General features: G+C 35.1%; 1 long non-coding RNA gene across 1 annotated transcript; it reads right to left on the reverse strand.

The window, feature by feature from the left end:
* Nucleotides 1-1,104: 1,104 nt before the first annotated feature.
* Nucleotides 1,105-1,697, reverse strand: LOC120580029 (uncharacterized). Its single transcript, XR_005645652.1, has 2 exons — nt 1,544-1,697; nt 1,105-1,446 (listed from the first exon to the last, which is right to left on the reverse strand). It is a non-coding gene; the product is annotated as an uncharacterized lncRNA (long non-coding RNA).
* Nucleotides 1,698-15,127: the final 13,430 nt, after the last annotated feature.

Raw genomic sequence — 15,127 nt, forward strand, 5'->3', positions numbered from 1 at the left:
ACCCTTCTAATACGGTAATCCACGTAAATGCACCCGACGACAATTAAATACACACAAGCACAATTAATCACACACAAACACAATTAAAAGTAATTAAAATAAATCTAGCTAAAAATCGGACTGTTACAGCAAACGAGTCACAAGTTGCAAAGTATGAACATGTGTACCAAATTTCATTAAGTCTTTACAATTTCAATACATGTCTTTAAATATCTTTTCAATTTACTTAAGCATTCTTTAAGTATTTTCTTTACTGTTATTTACACTAAACTTCGATTGAATTCAATTGAGTTGGATTCGATTGTTTGTATTTTATCTTCATTTTAACCAAGGTTCTTTAAGAACAATTATTACATTTTTGAAGCGAATAATAAAAAGCACAATATGCTCTTAAGATTTACAAGTTGATCTTGCAAGTAAACATCTTTGAAACCAACGATTGTTTACCAAATTTCGGTGTAAACAAACTCATCTTTCAGGACCCTCATAATTTGCAAGGACGAATTGTAGGGAAAGTTATGTTCACAGAACCTTAATTGGGTTATGTTCTACTTGCTTAATTCCAATATAAGGAAAGTTTAAAATGAATGATTTCTTAATTTAATTTCCAACAAAATTGAAGGGGGAATTCTAACATCCCCTAATCGCCATTAAACATCGGAATCAACCAAACCTAATCTCGCATTGGGTAGGACAATTAAAACCCTGCAATCACTCAAGCTTTTCTTTTACTTGATTTTCTAAATAAGTTCCGCTTATTACCGAGTTGAACGATAATCCATGTGGAGACAATTAACTAACTACTTTATTACTTGGTACGATTTGGTACACTTGCCTATTTAAATTCATAGACTTATCTCTCCATAATAAAACATGCAAACACTTCATATTTTCTTACATTATTTACCGATCTCATTGTCTCAAAGCTTAAGTAAGCAATTTCAATGATAAGAATATGTCTTTTTGCAACTTCCAACAATTTGTAAGTCTCATTAATGCCATATTTTTTATTCATTTTTGAAAATATTGTTTTTATCTTAATCTTATTCTACTCATTAATTCTTAACATTTCACCAATCTCAAAAATTGAAATAAGATAGAAGAAAATCTAAATAATATTATTTGTTGTCTTATTTAATTTTTTTATAATCATTTTAGACTAGATTACAAAATCCACAATTACAAGGATTGTGAAAATAGATAAAGCAAAAATTTAAACTCATGGGTGCAAATATAATAACAAAATTTTCTTAAAAAAACACTATAACTAGATGACAACTTGTGGAATTTTCTAAAATAATCTTAAGGGAACATCTCAATCACACCCACATATACCCCCAGATAAGGAATGGGGAAGAATTTCCAACACAATACACTTCGGTTGAAGATGAAATGGGCATATCTTTGTTTGACAATCAAAATCTTGAGTACAACTAACAATATTCGCTGAAATGAAAAAAGAAAATAAAAGACTTTAGTTGAATGAGATAAAATAAAACATAGCAAGTAACTAGGGAAAATTGAAAGGATATAAATTGGTTACCGTCAACGGTCATTGCAAAAGCAAATAGGGAAATAAAGATAATTATAACATGGATTTTTCTAACATTAACAAATTTAATAACTTCAACCATATTTTCAACACTTTGCATTGCATGTAAGAAATATTATATGGTTTAATCACGTTATAATTTATAAAGCACACCCTCTCGTTACATACATAATATAGTTTTTAGCGCTTACCGATTGGTAAAAATATCCTTCCTAAAATTAGAATCATTGTTAAATATCTCTTAAGTATAACAAAGTGTTATTTTTGTCCCTTTAGCACCCTTAGTAAACAGGTCACATAAAAAACCTATTGAATCAAAATAATTCATTTTGTTTTACAAATATTCCATTATTTTATAATTTTTCATGAGAGAAAAGAAATAACAAAGAGGAATAATAGCATCGGGTTTTATGAACCCTAGACTATAGCAAAGCTATCACTAATGTATATGATATGTTTAATATTCATCAATAATTCCTCAAGATATCATTTATGTTTTTTTACTGAATCAAGATTGAGGAAAACATCAATGAACCGTTGGACATCCCGACTAGGTCGGCACCCTCAGGGGACTCAAATCCTCTGCCACTCACCCATATATTATATATACAGAAAAAAGAGAAAAAATATGTACAAAAGTGCATGAATTAATAGTCAATGGCAGGAGAATCTGCTTATATAGAAATTGCATGTCTATAATGACCAGTACGCCTTACAAAGAAATTAAAAATAAAACGACTTCCAAACAATAGGCAACTTTAGTTTTATAAATTATAGCAACAACAATTCTAAAACATAACCAATGATCATACTTTTTGAAAAACATCACGATACACAACATTTGTGGTCTCCTTACAAACATTATTATCTTCATCCAGGATGAGTAACTTCAGACCTTTTCTTGAAGTTACTCGAGAGACAGCGACATAAAGTTGTCCATGCGTGAACACAGGCTTAGGAAGATAAACCCCCACTCGAGATAAAGATTGACCTGGCTTTTATTTATTGTCATTGCAAAACAAAGCGTCAATGGAAATTGTCTGGGCCTAAATTTGAAGGGTAGTCCTGGATCACTCGGAATAAGATTCATCATGGGAATGAATACCCTAGTACCTGCCCTTTTTCCTATAATTACGGTAGCAGCTATCGTGCTCTTCCCTAGATGTGTAACTATCAGCCTAGTACCATTACACAGTCCATTGGCCTGATCGATGTTTCTCATCAGCATAACTGGACATCCCACCTTTAGTTTCAACCTGTGATTTGGAATTCCAGAGCTCTTAATACCATTAAGAAATTCTGGTGTGAACCACTCACTTTGGACATCAGAATTTTCACCCGATCTACAAACAGAATCAGATCGTAAATACTCTTTCTCTTCACCTGGAATTAACGACATCATAAATTCGTTAACATGCTCAACTGAATCAAGCGTTGGTGCAAGTATTCCCCTTTCTTGGAAAAAATAGTTGGTCACCAAGGTTATCATTCAGATCAGGATACACAAAGTCTATAGGTGACTTCAACGGATTTGTTGTGTCCGATATCAGCAAATCTTCAAGAATTTCTACCTTTATTTCACCATTCTCATCCGAAGCATCGTTGCCATCTCCAATTGAGAGTATTCACTTGCCAAAGTTAGCAATTTCTTCCTGCTCTGTAGGTACCGAAGATGCACACAATCTCATATTAACAGTAAGCCTCAACACATTACAATAAGCCCATATCTTTGACGAATTGACTGAGGCATCAACAATATCCGGCCTCGTTTGTAACGCCCTGGTCGTTAATTTATTTATTTTAATTATTTAGAGTCATTTATATGATTTAAAATGATATTTTTTGAATTATAGTGTGTCCATTATTTTATTATATAGTTTATTTTAATATAATTAGAATAATGTGTGAATTAATATTATTTTGGAGTTTGGGGAGTTAATTAGGATTTAATAAAAATTAAGGGAGTTTAATGAAATAAAGGGGGAGTTATAGTTTTGGGGGTTAGGAAAAGAAAGAGTCAGCATCAGTTTTACGTGAAACAAGTTTTGGAGAGGAAAACCAAGAACAAGAGAGAAGAGCCTAGGAACCGATTTTGCTGTGCAATCTTTCTGCAAATCTAAGGTAAGGGTGAGACTATCTCTCAATAATCATAGTATATAATTTCTGAAAATTGTTTTAACATGAATTGTTCTTGAGATAAAAATTGGGAAATTAGGGTTGATGCTGATTTTGAAAGGAATGGTGTAAGGATCATGTTTAACGTGTTGTAATTTGATGTTCAGAATGATTTCTTAATCTATAATGTTGATGTGATCAGAATTTGAATGAAATTAGAATCAGTTGGATAAATTGGAGATGTTTTGTATGATTGCTAGAATGATCTGAAACATCTGCTGCCTGTTTTGTGTTCCTTTAGATGCCTAGTTGTGTATAGGATCTGTAAACATCTGCTGGAAAACGTTTTGGGTGATCAGGGGATTAAAATTGGGCTTTTGGAGTGAGAAGCGGTTTGAACCTGTAGGTTTTTGCACTGCCTAGATGAATGGTCGCTTAAGCCAACGACCCGTCGCTTAAGCGAGCATTCAAGCAAGCTGCCCAGAATGCGATTTTGTCAGTTCGCTTAAGGGAACAGTGAGCGAGCCTGTAAGCGAAAATTTAATTTGATTCTGCCAAGAGTTCGCTCAAGCAAACCATAAGCGAACCCGTAAGCGAAAAACCATTTACATTTTGCTTGAAGTTCGCTCAAGCGAACCGCAAGCGAACTGTCAGCGAGCGGAACCCCAACCTTCTGTGAGCCGATCGCTTAAGCGAACTAGACGTCGCTTAAGCGAAGATGACCTTAGTCAGTCACTTTTGAACTTTGCCTCGTGCACTAGGGGATCCTTTTGAGTATTTCTAAATGTTCCTTTTGAACTTGGTCGTTCAAAGCGGTGGAACACTAGTTGTTCAAAGCGGTGTTTAGCGGTGAGGACTTATGTCCTGAAAATGAATGCTTTAACCATTCATTAGCGGGAGGGCTTCGGCCCTGAATATGGTACCACATGCATAGTTGCATTTGTCGAGGAGTCTTAGAGGTGTTGTCATGTCATTACATGAGTTGTTGTTGTTGGTTGAATTGCCATATCTGGATGATGTTGTTGATTATGAAATACTTACGCATATTGAATAATCATTGATATTGTAGGGTGTTAGATTCAATTGATGTTATTATATATTATTATTATTGTTTGTGAATCTCACCCCTTCTGCTTGAAAATGTTGCCCTTCCTATGGGTAACTTGTAGGTGATCCTGAGTAGTAGGTGGTGGCTCAAAGTGTCTAGGGCTCTGATACGTGGGATGGGATTTTAATGCTTTCTTTCATTCCTATGTATCAAATTTTGGATATTGCTGATGTAGCCCTATCGTTGCTGAATTTATGTTGTTAAGGCTTTTATGCCTAAATTTAATTATGGAGGTTTAAACGGTTGTTGTTGTTTTGATGCAAAATTTACCGCTACAAAATTAATGATGATTTTGAAGGATGTCTATTAAATAGATTTTATATTCTATTTATAAAATTTTGAATTAGTAGTGTGACATGCCCGTTTGGGTTAATACTCTGATGCATGTTTATTTATTAATTAATGGATTATTGGGAACGGGGTGTTACATCGTTCCTCCTCGGGCAACAGGAAATATCTGCCTAAAATCACCACCTAAAACTACTGTCATTCCACCAAAAGGTTTAAGCACGTTTAGGGGATCATTCTTGGACATGATATCACGCAATGATCGGTCAACTGCCTCAAAACACCATCGGTGCATCATTGGAGCCTCATCCCAAATTATCAACTTTGCAGCACGCACCAGGTCTGCCCTAAGACTATCCTTTTCCATCTTAAGCGATGATGCCTCATTAATCTCAATAGGGACTGACTGCGTCGAGTGCGCGGTTCTTCCACCTGGCAATAGAAGAGCCGTTATACCGCTGGATGCAGCATTCATTACAATTATCCCCTTCGATCTAACAGCAGCTGACAATGCTTTTCATATAAAGGTTTTTCCCATACCACCGTAACCATATAAGGAAAAAAAACCACCGTCGTCAGAACCAACGGACTCCATTATCTTGTCATGCATACATCTTTGTTCATTAGTCAGCATCAGTAACATATCAGCGTGTGTCTTTTCCAGTTCATCTTTGTTGTAACTTAGCTCATCAACGATAAGCTTGTTTGTGAAAGTTGGCATGTCTGCTGCATTTGGCCTGGGCATAGATTTGAAGTCAGTAAGCGACCGTCCGTTTTCCTGAAGCAACATTTCAATTTCAATCAAACATAGGTTCTTCAAGTCATCGTCACGGATACGCAGATCTTCATATTAAATGTAAAGTCACGAAATTATTATTAACACCTGAAGAAAAATGATAGTAAGAGAATATATGCAATGCAACGGAAAAAATGATATTAAAGTTACGGCTCAATTCTTAATCGAAAAAGCTTCTTTCAGCTTAACTCAAACTAAAAAAAATAAGCTTGCGCCGCAAGTCTCTTCTCATGAAAGAAAACACACTACATATTTTTTTGTCTTATATTTCTCTCATATTCAATGTCCTTTTTACGTATTTATTTTGTTTCTTCTAATTTTCTTTATCTCTTCTCATGAAATAAATGAACATAAACCTACATCGATGAAATCACCACCAACCTATATTTTTGAACATGTTGTGTTTTTATCTTACTTTTTATGAATACATCATATAATTATGAACGCATAAAATCACACGTTTGATTAAAATATGTTAATGTGTCAAGTGTGAGTTAACGTTCTACATATTGGAATAGATTTTGATCAACATATAAATGAGATGACTCATATACCTAGTGCTTTAAGGTTTTGTGTTAAGACGTAGCGTCAATCTAACTTATGTGGTTGCTATTGGCCTAACATGATTATCCAGCTTAATGTAGGCGCCATTGGAAGTGCCAACTTTATGATAAACTCGTAGGGTTTAGTCTAGTTCATTGCGATTTTTCAACTTTCCGAGTTCAGTTTAGTAGTAAAAAGACATACTATGGATTTAGAGGTTCCGAATTTTGAGCACCGCTAGTTTCTTTTGAGATAGAGAAAATCAACATTTCCTACCTTGCACAAAATCAACATTCGTCACCATTTTTTTTTTATTAAAAATCAATTCATTGTGATATTTTGTTTTTATTTTATTAACTTCATTAAATATTATACCTGAAAAATCGTTATGGTACAATGATCATTAAAGAGTTATCTCATGTACATTTTTATTTATAAAATTAGACATAAATGGATTAAAAAAAGTATTAAAAGAAATTTAGATGCATTATTATGCTATTAAAAAGACATGACATACTTTAAAAAAATTACAATACAAACTTTGTCGAAAATTAGTAAAATTAGAATTTGAAAAATCACCTGTTATTTTGCTCAAATTTAATTTTGGGTAGCATTCAATTCTCTTTCAAAATGTTGTTATTGTTATTTCTATAATTATATGAATTTTTTTCTTTTTCTTAAATAATCTTCACTATAAAAATGTTCTATGAATAATCTTTTTTTCTTTTAGAATATGCTAATATTTAAGCTTTCATTTTGAATAAAAAATTTGTGGCTTTTCAATGACTGCTATCGAAATTTAAAATTTACAATTAAAAAAATAATATTTATGATAACATATTTAGATGAGTTAGTCTCATGAGGGTTAGGATAGATTTCATGGCGCAAAGAGCATTTAGAGGTACTTGTACATCATACATCAAAGACGTTCTCGCGATGACATCATGAGTTGAATCAATGACATTGCCAATTGAGTCAATCTTTATTGACAACTAGTATAGTGACCCGTGCCAAGCACGAAGAAATGAAAAACTTTTTTGATCAAATATATAGATTTTATATTATGTTATCTTAAAGTTATAAGTGTGGTTATAATTTAAATTTGACATGAAAAAATATCATCTTAATTTTGTATATATTTTGAAATATATCTAAACATTGCACATAAAGATTAAAGTATTTGGATTTATACTTATAAAATATATTTGTAGTATAAGATGTACTTATTGTTAAACTTAGCATATGTAATATTTTGGCAAAAATACGCCGACGTATTTGTTGACATAATTTATTACATTAATCATAAAAACTAAAATATTTGTATTTTTTATATAATAGTCGGTGTCAGATGTAGACACCCAGTCGGTGAATGCAAACATTAAATTTTTTACAGGTGTGTATAAATATAGTTTGGGCTACAGAAACGCTGATTGTTCTTTGTTTTTATTTTTTACAAAACCAATGGTCTAATGTAAATATTGTTTTTATTCTCATGTTTGTTATACCTGAAAAGTTCATCAATTAAAAGTCAATTGTAGAAGGATCTGTTTATATGAAAATTGCATGTCATGTAAATTAAATCAAATGCCTAACCTATTAGAGTCTTGTAAGATCGCAAAACCTTCATTAAATAAATCAAGACTAAATAACTTTTTCATTTCCTTTATATATATATATATATATATAGAGGGTGTATCAAGTGAGAGGAATTTTAAAATGAGAGATGAGAGGGTTAAATCATAGCCTTTGGGTTAATCCTTACCATGAGATCTAATTTTAGTAATTGCAACCTAATTATTTCTCAGCACCTTCATACATGCCTCTTCTCTCTCTCCCATGTTACTGTTGCGATTTTCTTTTTCTTTCTGCGCCTTCTCACTTCGTTGCTCTTTCTCACTTCAATCATTTTGGTAATCCATTCTATTGACTTTTTCCTGCTCACTTTAGCACCACAAAAGATATCATTTCAAGTTATTTTCTTCCAACCATGACACTGTTCTAATTGATTATATCTATTTCATGAAATTTAATGTTGACATGAATCTTTCAGGGAAGATCTCTCGGTGTGAAACAAAAACCATGAAGTTTTTCATCCTTATTGTTTCAGATCAACAACCGCAGTTCATTCTTTTTATGAAACCTCTATTCTTTCTTTTATTCTAAATTATGAACAGATCAGAATTATTCTATTATAAAAAATAAATTCCAAACATGTAACTATGATATTTTAAAGAGATGAAGTAGAGAGAGTCAGGCTGAGTCGGAGCGTCGCCGGTATAGGGCAGGAGAGACAAGGAGACTGAGTAGTCCGCGTGAAAGCGAGGCAGGCAAACAGTCAGAGTAAACTTTTAATGAATCATTTAATCAGAGCCATTTATTTAATCTAACGGTTCTTATTAACTCCTCTCATCCTCTCATTTAAAAAGTCCTCTCATTTGAAATGCCCTATATATATATATTTCTTAAACAATAAATTTTCTCTCTTTATCTTGAATACAGTAAACTTGATCCAAATCTTGTCTATCTTTTATCATCCCTTAGCAAGATTATATACATATTTTTCTCCCTACTTGGTGTCAAAAGATTGGTATAACCCATCAAAAGCTTGTCTTCTTACTTTGTTTGATGCCTTCTTCGTCTCATCCTTAGATCTCTTATAAACTGTGCCACATCTCGTTTCAAACCAGACCACCAGAAAATCTTCTTTAAATCATGATACATCTTCGTAGCTCCCGGATGAATACTCAAGCTACTCCTCTGACTCTCTTCAAGAATCATCTTCTTAATCTCTTCATTGTCTGGAATACAAATTCTTCCTCGGAATCTCAACGCACCTTGATCATCGACTTTAAAATCACTGTCTTCGGTCCGATCTCTAGCAACCAACAAGTCCACAAACTTTACATCAACTTTCTGTGCTTCCTTGATACTTTTCAGAAATTCACTATCAATCTTCAGCATACCCAGTTTCACACTCTGAGGTGACCATTCGCAAACCAAACTCATATCTCTGAACTGTTCAAGTAATTCGAACTCTCTGACCATCATAGCGGACATATGCAATGTCTTCCTACTCAAGGCATCTGCAACAACATTAGCTTTAACTGGATGATAATTCAAACCAAAGTCATAATCTTTCAGCAATTCTAGCCATCTACGCTGCCTCATATTCAATTCTTTCTGATCGAACAAATACTTCAAACTCTTGTGATCGCTAAACACCTCAAATCTCGAACCATACAAGTAATGTCTCCATATCTTCAATACAAAGACTACGGCCGCAAGCTCGAGATCATGCGTAGGATAATTCTTCTCATGAACTCTCAACTGTCTTGAAGCATAAGCTACCACTTTACCTTCTTGCATAAGCACACCTCCTAAACCCAACTTGGACGCATCACAATACACCACAAAAGGTTCATCTGACTTCGGTAAAATCAGCACTGGAGCAGTCGTCAGACGCTTCTTCAATTCACCGAAACTATTCTCACAATGGACGTCCCACACAAAAGTTTTACCTTTACAAGTCAACTGTGTTAGCGGAAGAGCTAACTTGGAAAACCCTTCAATAAACCTTCTATAGTAACCGGCTAAACCCAAGAAGCTTCTAATCTCTGTAACGGACTTAGGAGTCTCCCATTGCGATACCGCTTCAACTTTAGACGGATCCACAGCAATACCATCACCAGAAATAACATGGCCAAGAAAACTCACTTCTTTCAACCAGAACTCACACTTAGACAATTTGGCATAAAGTTTCTTCTCTTTCAACACTTGCAAGACAATCTTCAGATGCTCAGCATGTTCTTCTTCAGTCTTGGAGTAAATCAAAATATATCGATGAATACAACTACAAACCGATCCAAAAATGCATGGAAGATGCGATTCATATACTCCATAAACACTCCAGGTGCATTGGTAACACCAAAAGGCATAACTTTATATTCATAGTGACCATAACGCGTTCTGAAAGCCGTCTTATGCATATCCTCATCTTTTACTTTAATCTGGTGATAACCTGACCTCAAATCAATCTTGCTGAAAACATGTGCACCCACTAACTGATCCATCAAATCATCAATTCTCGGAAGTGGATACCTATTCTTGATAGTTACCTTGTTCAACTGTCGATAATCAATACATAGCCTCATACTACCATCTTTCTTCTTTACTAGCAAAACCGGCGCTCCCCAAGGTGAAACACTTGGTCTAACAAATTTCTTCTCAAGCAAATCTTCCAACTGTTTCTTCAACTCAGATAATTCGGAAGCAGACATACGATAAGGTGCCATCGACACCGGCTTCGTTCCAGGGACTAGATCAATAGAAAACTCAACTTCTCTCTCTGGAGGCACATCAGGAATTTGATCTGGAAAAACTTCAGGAAATTCACACACCACTTGTAGCTTATCAATCACTGCTTGATTCTCAATAGATAAGGTAACCATTAACGAAAACATCAAGGTACCATCGCGTTCCAGTTGCTTCAGCTACTTGGTAGATAAAAACTCTGCACCACTCTCCTCTTCGACGGAAGAGAAATGCACTGACTTGCTAAAACAATTAATAAGAACGTGGTTGTACTCTAACCAGTTTATACCCAGAATCACATCCATACCGCTCAAAGGTAGACAAACTAAATCCATTTCAAAATCACGACCAAACATAGACAAAGGACATTTCAAACATACGAGAGAAGTAGTCACCGAACCCTTAGCTGGAGTTTCGACAACCATCTCTCCATTCATATCAGACAAATCAAGACCCAAAGCAGAAACACAATCGAAAGCAATAAAGCAATGTGTAACACCCCGTTTCCCAAAATCAATTTAATTAATAATAACACATCAATAATCAGAGTAATCATAACAGGCATGCTACATTTCTTCATTTAAAATTTACTAAATAGAGAGTATATAAAAATCTATTTAATCAAACGTCGTTCATAAAATTGTCATTAAACTCGCAGCGGATTGTTTGCAACATCATTCAGTCTACAATAATTATTCTTGGCATAAAGCCATTTCAACATAAAAGTCGATCACCAAAGGGCTACATCAGTAATATTTCAAAATTGATACATAGGAAAGAATTCAAGCAATAAAATCCCATCCCACGTATCAGAGCCCTAGACACTGTGAGCCACCACCTACTACTCAGGATCACCTGCAAGTTACCCATTGGAAAGGCAACGTTTTCAAGCAGAAGGGGTGAGATTCTCAAACAATAATGATAATATATAATAACATAAATAAATCTAACACCCTATCATCATAATCATTCAGTAGTCATAATATGGCATCATTAACAACTTCATCATCCAACAATAATGGCAACAGTAACAATGATTCATGCGACCACTTGACTTCACTTCTAAGACTCATGCAAGACATGACAACTCTACTAAGACTCCTCAACAATGAAACTATGCATGTGGTACCATAACAGAGCCGAAGCTCTCATCTTTATAGAATGGTTAAAGCATTCTTTTATCAGGACATGAGTCCTCATCATAACATCGTTTTGAACACATAGTGTTCCATCATTTTGAACGACAAGGCGTTCCAGGACCGAAGTCCTCATCATAACATCATTTTTATGCTTATGCAACTGACTCCTCTAGTGTATATCTACATACAACTCAACGACTAATGCATATGTACTCATATGACTCACCACTCCTTAATGCAACATGTTCATTCACTTGATTCAAGTATTCCAATATCTTCAAAATTTACAAAGTTAACCAACTAAATATCATCATGAAATAAGTAAGATTTTATGTCTATACAAAGGTCATACAAGCTAAAGGAAACACCTAGAAGTACTCACAAAGTTACCTTGTGCACGAAGCAAAATTCAGAAAAGGGCTGACTAACACTCAGTTCGCTTAAGCGACGAATAGCTCGCTTAAGCGACGAATAGCTCGCTTAAGCGACCAGCTCACACAAGGTTGAGGTCCTCGCTCGCTCACGGTTCGCTCGCAGTTCGCTTAAGCGAACACAATGTCGTATCTAAATTAATTCTACGCTTACGGCTCGCTCACTGGTCGCTTAAGTGACCTGGCTTCAGCAAAATCTGGGTAGCGATCGTGATCGCTCGCTTAAGCGATGGGATGTTCGCTTAAGCGACCACTCATCTGGGCAGGGTAACAGCTACGATTTTCAGACTTCTCCTCACCCCAAAAACCCAATTTTAATCCCCTGATCACCCAAAATGTTTTCCTGAAATGTTTACGAGTCCTATATGCAACTAGACATCAAAGAAACAGCAAATTAGCATCAACAACAACAATTAATTCCAATCAAACATTCATTCAGAACTTCCAACATTCATCTATCATATTCTATTTTCACTCCAAATTATGATCAATATCAACATTATAGATTAGGAAATCATACTAATCATCAAATACAACATTATAAACCTGATTCTTACACATTTTCTTCAGAATCATCATTAACCCTAAATTTCCCAATTTTACCTTAAGAACAGTTAAATTGATTAATTTTTCAGAAATCATATATTAGAACTATTGAAAGATAATCCCACCCTTACCTTAGAATTGTAAAGATAAAGTGCAGCAAGTCAATTCCTAAGCTCTTCTCTCTTGGTCTTCTCCCTTGCCTAGCTTTTTCCTCTCCCACTTGTTTTCACGTTAAAACTGTTTCTGACTTTTCTTTCCTTAACTTCTCAAAACTATAACTTCCCCTTTTTCATTAAAACCTCCCTTATTATTATTAATTTCTAATTAATCCCTAACCTCTTAAATAATTCTATTATTTTTATTATTCTATTTATATTAAATAAGTTATATAAATAAATACTACACACTACATAAATCACATAAATTAATTAAAAACACCCAAAAGACTCTAAACAATTCTAAAAATAATAAAATAACAACTAGGGCGTTACAACTCTCCCCAACTTAGAGAATTTCGTCCTCGAAATCTTACCTCAAACAAACAGCTCAGGGTATGACTCTTGCATCTTACTTTCTAGTTCCCAAGTTAAACTTTCACCAGTTGCTCCACCCCAAACAACTCTTACAAGAGGTATCTCTTTACCCCTCAAAGACTTCACCTTTCGATCATCAATCCTCAAAGGTAAGGTCTCCACCGTTAGGTTATCTCTAACTTGCACATCATCTATCAGAATAACATGCGAAGGATCTGGTACATACTTCCGCAACTGTGACACATGAAACACGTCATGCAAATTCGAAAGATGAGGTGGTAATCCAACTCTATACGCCACAGTTCCAACTCTTTCTGAAATCTGATAAGGACCGATGAACTTTGGAGTCAACTTTCTCGACTTCAATGCACGTCCTACGCCCGTCATAGGAGTAACCCTCAGAAAAACATGGTCACCTTCCTGAAACTCAAGGTCTTTCCTACGCTTGTCATGATAGCTCTTTTGTCGACTCTGCGACGCTTTCATCTTCTCTCTAATCATCTTGACTTTCTCTGTAGTCTCATGAACCAATTCCGGTCCCAAAACAACACTTTCTCCCGACTCGAACCAACATAAAGGAGTCCTACACTTCCGACCATATAAAGCTTCGAATGGTGCCATACCAATACTCGAATGGTAACTGTTGTTGTATGTGAATTCTATCAATGGTAGATGACTATCCCAAGCTCCACCCTGCTCAAGTACACATACCCTTAGCAAATCCTCTAAAGATTGGATTGTCCTCTCCGACTGACCATCAGTCTGCGGATGATAAGCTGAACTCAATTTCAATTTCGAACCCAACGCATCTTGTAAACTTCTCCAAAATCTCGAAGTAAACCTTGGGTCTCTACCTGACACTATACTCGACGGAACCCCATGCAATTTCACAATATTCTGAATGTAGATCTCCGCCAACTGAGCTACTGGATAACTAATATTAATCGGAATGAAGTGCGCCGACTTCGTCAACCTGTCTACTACAACCCATATCGAATCATGTCCTCTTGGAGTATTAGGTAAACTTGTCACAAAATCCATAGAAATGCTATCCCATTTCCACTCCGGTACATCCAACGGTGTCAACAAACCTGTGGGCCTCTGATGTTCAACTTTAGACTTCTGGCAAGTCAAACATGCATACACAAACCTAGCGACATCCCTCTTCAAACCAGACCACCAAAACAATTTCTTCAAGTCTTGATACATTTTTGTAGCTCCCGGGTGAATACTCAAGTTGCTCTTATGACTTTCTTCTAAAATCAACTTCTTCAATTCCTCATTATCAGGGATACAAATTCTGCCTCTAAATCTCAACACACCTTGTTCATGCACTTTGAAATCACTCTCCTCGGCTTGATTACTCATAACCATCAAATCCACAAACTTAACATCAACTTGTTGTGCTTCTCTGATACTATCCAAGAAATCACTATTGATCTTCAACATACCCAACTGCACACTTTGAGATGATAATTCACACACGAGACTCAAGTCCCTAAACTGTTCTAGCAATTCGAATTCCTTTACCATCAAGGCCGACATGTGCAATGTCTTCCTACTCCACGCATCTGCAACTACATTAGCTTTACCTGGATGATAGTTCAAGCCAAAATCATAATCCTTTAATAACTCAAGCCATCTGCTCTGCCTCATGTTCAATTCTTTTTGGTCAAACAGATATTTCAAACTTTTGTGGTCACTAAACACTTCAAATCTTGAACCATACAAATAGTGTCTCCAAATCTTCAAAACAAATACCACT

The sequence above is a fragment of the Medicago truncatula genome, chromosome 4, assembly GCF_003473485.1.
Source record: "Medicago truncatula cultivar Jemalong A17 chromosome 4, MtrunA17r5.0-ANR, whole genome shotgun sequence".
In the NCBI taxonomy this organism is placed as follows: domain Eukaryota; kingdom Viridiplantae; phylum Streptophyta; class Magnoliopsida; order Fabales; family Fabaceae; genus Medicago; species Medicago truncatula.